Source organism: Mobula birostris, chromosome 4, assembly GCF_030028105.1.
Source record: "Mobula birostris isolate sMobBir1 chromosome 4, sMobBir1.hap1, whole genome shotgun sequence".
Lineage (NCBI taxonomy): Eukaryota > Metazoa > Chordata > Chondrichthyes > Myliobatiformes > Myliobatidae > Mobula > Mobula birostris.
Window position 1 is genome coordinate 127,277,879 of NC_092373.1, and position 6,000 is coordinate 127,283,878.

Here is a 6,000-nt window from a genome sequence, read left to right on the forward strand (position 1 = left end):
TCCTGCAACATGGGAGTCCCCCACTGATGGCAGAGAATTGCATCATTTAGGTTTAACCTAGGGACTTCATATAAAATAACTAGTCAGACATTGATTTACTCTTTTGGCCTTTGTATCTATTTAAAGAGAAGCTGCAGAAATCAGACTGTGCTGTTGAGAACCCATTGCCTGCTCCTTAAACACCTTCCAAAGGTCACAGTGTGTGCTCCAACAGGAGAAATTTTCTTTAACTCTATATTTTCTTTAACTCTGGCCTACCTGAGTTATAGGTGAATCAATGGTTACTGTGCTTGCAATACTCTATCAGTTAACCTCTCCTAGCTGGGGTTTTGCAGAACCTGCAGCAACATAAGTATCAGTCTTCTCTGCATACTGATGGCTCTTATTATTCTTAACTTGGGAGGCACTTGGCATGCTCAGAATTATTTAAAATGGGAAAAACATTAAATAATATACAAATGGTAAATCATATCATTTTTCAGAAAAAAATACACACATTTCATTAAATCAAGTTTTACAAAAGCATATTGCTGCATTGCAATGTTCTCTGCGTGATTAACTGTTGTGAGGTTGCTCCTTTTCACAGATGCTGATGATCCACGGTGGTTTCTTCCCTTGGATACATTGGCTACAGACAACAACCCAGGTCCAATTGTGGCAGCAGAGAGTTTCACCTGAATACAGGGAACTTGGACATGCTGCCTGGCGTGGAGCATTTAAGAAGATAAGATTCAGCAATTAGAACATGGATGGCAGGCAATTTCTCAAGAGACTGAGCAGACAAGAACTCTACAAATCTGAGGGCACACTGACTTTAACTTCCAGGCCTGGAAATTAGGCAGATGGAAAATGTTGGTTCACTGATGTCCAGTCACTGCTGCCTTAATTTATCTCCATGGAGTCACAATCTGAGTATGATTCTTCTGAAGATGGAAAAGTGCATGTACTAGGAGATGTTGCCTTGCTGTGTATGTGGGAGATCAAGCCCCATGTTCCATATCATCACTTGCGTAGGAGTAATCTGTTCTCATGGAATATCTTTCTGCTTGAGCAGGATAACAATCAGTTCAACTATAGCATTGTTTAGTCTGTGGGGAATAGTGACTTGTTGATAGACAGCCTCCTTTGGCTTTTGGAGAACAGTAAGATTCTTTCTGTCCATTGAGGGGAAAAATCTACTTACAAGTGCTTAATCTCTTCACTGAAGGCAACAAGTTGCTCTCTGGTGGAATATTGCTCTTCCGATGCAAAGAACAGATCTCTTAATGGGACTGTATAGAAGTAACTGTCACCTGATCCAATGGGTACTGTGTAGAAACAAAGAAACATAGAAAACCTACAGCACAATACAGGCCCTTCAGCCACAATGCTGTACCGAACATGTACTTATTTTAGAAATTACCTAGGATTACCCATAACCCTCTATTATTCTAAGCTCCATGTACCTATCCAGGAGTCTCTTAATAGAGCCTATCGTATCCATCTCCACCACTGTCGCCAGCAGCCCATTCCACGCACTCACCACTCTCTGCATAAAAAAAACATTCCCCTATCATCTCCTCTGTATCTACTTCCAAACACCTTGAAACTGTGCTCTCTTGTGTTAGCCATTTCAACCCTGGGAAAAAAGTCTCTGACTATCCACACGATCAATGCATCTCATCATCTTATACACCTCTATCAGGTCACCTCTCATCCTCCGTCGCTCCAAGGAGAAAAGGCCAAGTTCACTCAACTTATTATCAAAGGGCATGCTCCCCAATCCAGGCAACATCCTTGTAATCTCCTCTGCACCCTTTCTATGGCTTCCACCTCCTTCCTGTGGTGAGGTGACCAGAACTGAGCACAGTACTCCAAGTGGGGTCTGACCAGGGTCCTATAAAGCTATAATATTATCTCTCGGCTCTTAAACTGAATCCCATGGTTGATGAAGGCCAATACACTGTATGCCTTCTTAACCATACAGTCAACCTGCGCAGCAGCTTTGAGTGTGCTATGGACTCGGACCCCAAGATCCCTCTGATCCTCCACACTGCCGAGAGTCTTACCAAAATGAACCACTTCACATTTATTTGAGTTGAACTCCATCTGCCACTTCTCAGTCCAGTTTTGCATCCTATCAATGTCCCACTGTGACCTCTGACAGCCCTCCACACTATCCACAACACCCTCAACCTTTGTGTCATCAGCAAATTTACTAACCCATCCCTCCACTTCCTCATCCAGGTCATTTATAAAAATCACAAAGAGAAGGGGTCCCAGAACAGATCCCTGAGGCACTCCACTGGTCACCAACCTCCATGCAGAATATGACTCTTTGCCTTCTGTGGGCAAGCCAGTTCTGGATCCACAAAGCAATGTCCCCTTGGATCCCATACCTCCTTACTTTCTCAATAAGCCTTGCATGGGGTACCTTATCAAATGCCTGCTGAAATCCATATACACTACATCTACTGCTCTTCCTTCATCAATGTGTTTAGTCACATCCTCAAAAATTCAGTCAGGCGCGTAAAACACAACTTGCCTTTGACAAAGCCATGCTGACTATTCCTAATCATACTATGCCTCTCCAAGTGTTCATAAATCCTGCTTCTCAGGATCTCCTCCATCAACTTACCAACCACTGAAGTATGCCTCACTGTTCTATAATTTCCTGGGCTATCTCTACTCCCTTCCTTGAATAAGGGAACAACACCTGCAACCCTCCAATCCTCTGGACCCTCTCCCGTCCCTATTGATGATGCAAAGATCATTGCCAGAGGCTCAGCAATCTCCTCCCTCGCCTCCCACAGTAGCCTAGGGTATATCTCATCTGGTCCCAGAGATTTATCCAACTTGATACTTTCCAAAAGCTCCAGCACATCCTCTTTCTAAATGTCTATATGCTCAAACTTTTCAGTCCGCTGTAAATCATCCCTACAATTGCCAAGGTCCTTTTCCATAGTGAATACTGAAGCAAAGTATTCATTAAGTGCCTCCACTATCTTCTCCATTCCCATTCACACTTTTCCACTGTCTCACTTGATTGGTCCTATTCTCTCACGTCTTATCCTCTTGTGTGATGGGACTGCTGCTGATAACTCACAAAGAATTTAGCATTGCTTCCAAAATGTAGGTCAAATTCTCCGGTCCCCACATAGCCTCCAGTAAGATGCATTCCATCATGTTTCTTTCCATCCCTTGCATTTGCAGAGGCAAACTTCACATTTCAGCAGCATTCAACTGACACTTGTCATGAAAGCATCACAATAGTTGTCCTTGTCTAAATCATCAAGGGCAACTCACCTGCATGAACCCTCCCTTCAGTGAATGCCACACCACTTCCCAATACCCAGTAGCAGGCAATAGAATCTAGTCCTTGATATCTCTGTCATATGCACCCACTGAACTTTTTTTGCTTCGCCGGTATGAAGTCAATCATACCATTGAGCTACCAAGGCCAATGGTGGATAGTGTTGTCATCATCGTCAATACCATTGCCATCAGTCCTACAAAGCAACTCTTTAAACATCCTCATAGCCCAAAGATTCACCACAATAATGGGAGATATGTCTAGGTGGCCATGTTCAAAATCATCATCGTTGCCATTGCTGTCAACAGCAGCAACCATGTTTCTTTCTAATCTCACTTCATACCTTTTTCTGTCCCATCTCCTCATCTGAAGAGCACGTTGAGAACCTTGAAAGGCAAAAGAGAAGATGGTTGAGTTGTAAATTGCAGAGAACATACTCTAAGAGTGATACAGCAGTAGAGAAGATATGAAGGTGTGTACTGTTCCTTAAATGAAAGGAGATGTGTGATTGCCATGAAATAAAGACTGAATGAATATCACTGGCAGATGGTGTATTGCATTAGTAGATTGGAGCTTGATAGTTGATCTGACTATGAGGTAATACATTGTCTCCATCAAATGGATGAGGCATTGTGCTCTGGAGGACCTTCTTCAGTGAAGAACTTAGTGTTTTTTTTTTGCTATCATGGCTTCAATAAGGCACACTTAATGATAATTATTTCAATATCCTGGTGGTGATCGCTATGCAATGGGGGTATTGGGTCAAATATTAACAGTGGTATGAGGGGAGGAATTGGTAAAAGGAACAGTAATGACATGTGGAGGTAGCCATATATTATGTTCATGTGTACAGGCATCAGACCAAAAGAAGAGTGTTTCTTATTGTTCTTTGTCCTTGTCTCTGTCTCTTTGTTTTAAAAATTAAAAACAGAATTAGGGAAAAACATTGGAAATACTACATTCAGCAAGTCTCAGAAGAGAAAAATAGGAACAATATTTCAGAGAAACAATGTTAATATTTCAGTTCAATGGCCTCTCACCACAACTGAATTCTACCAAAAAGTTGCTAACCTGAAGCATTAACTATGATGAAACATTATTGGGCTGATGGCACAGGTGACATTTGAGGACATTTAAGGGAAGATGTCGGAGTCAATTGTTAAGGATGAGATTATGGAGTACTTGGAGACACAGGACAAGATAGGACAAAGTCAGCATGGTTTCTCTAAGAGGAAATCTTGGCTGATGAACCTGAGGAAATTACAAGTTGGATAGATAAAGGGGATGCAGTCAATGTTGCATATTTGGAATTTCAGAAGGCCTTTGACAAGGTGCCACACATAAGGCTGCTTACCAAGTTAAGAACCCATGGTATTACGGGAAACTTACTGGCAAGGTTAGAGCATTGGCTGATTGTTTGGAGACAGTGAGCGGGAATAAAAGGATTCTTGTCTGGTTGGCTGCCAGTGACTAGTGGTGTTCCGCAGAGGCTGGTGTTGGGACCACTTCTTTTTATGCTGTATATCAATGATTTAGATGATGGAATAGATGGCTTTGTTGCCAAGTTTGCAGATATGAAGACTGGGGGAGGATCAGTAGTGTTGAGGAAACAGGGAGGCTGCAGAAGGATTTAGACAGATTAGGGGAATGGGCAAGAGAGTGGCAAATGAAATATAATGCTGGAAAATGCTTGGTCATGCACGCAAGCCTCCAAACCCAATGACAAAGTTGTGGTCCTCTTAGGGGATGTCACAAATAAAGCTGATCTTTTTTATTCTTAAATATTACTCTGTTTCTCCATTGCTGTCTGATCTACTGTGTTTCCCTAGAACATTCTGCTTCTACTTCAAGTTTCTATCACCTGCAGACTTCTTTCCCCTTTTCAACTTGATTTTTGTATTGCATTTGGTTTGCAGCTAGGAAGAAAGTAAAGGAATTTCACACAGCTATATACACTTCTGTGGCAATGCATGTGTTGATACATCATTCATGGGAACCTCATTGAGGAGCCTTACATTTTGAAAAGCATCTTCCAAATTTCCACTTTTCAAAGTTCAAGATAAATTTATTATGGAAGTATATATGTCACCATATCTAACCCTGAGATTCATTTGCTTGCTGGCACACTCAATAAATCCAATAACTATAACAGAATCAATGAAAGTCTATGTAGAGTAATGTAATGCACGAGAGATGACGCATATAGTTCAGAATAGAAACTGGTCTACATAGTTCACAAACACCGTCATTGAGTTGTTGTGTTCACTTTAAGAGCCGGTGTCTGATGCAATGGCATCAGTGTAAGGTGACCGCTTTTGGTTTATTCGTAATGGAAATAAAGAGTGGTAGCTTTTGTTAAATACCTGTACATAAAATGGCTCTTGCATGCTTTATTCACAAAATCCTACGTTTGCGACCTTGAAACTCTCAGACAATTCCAGCATTACTCAATGACATATCACCCAACACCCAACACCAAACACTTTGAAGCTGTTGGAATTTTGGGAGTTGCCGCTACTGCATGGTTTTCACAGGCAGAAGCCCAGTTTGCACTGCAAGATATCACCATTCACAAAGCCAAGTTTTACTATATCATCTCTAAGTAGTTCCACTGCTGCTAGAGTGGCGAGTTTACTAGAAGACCCACCTGCATGTGATAGCTACATCACTTTGAGAACTCACCTATTACAGACTTTTGGACTGTGTAA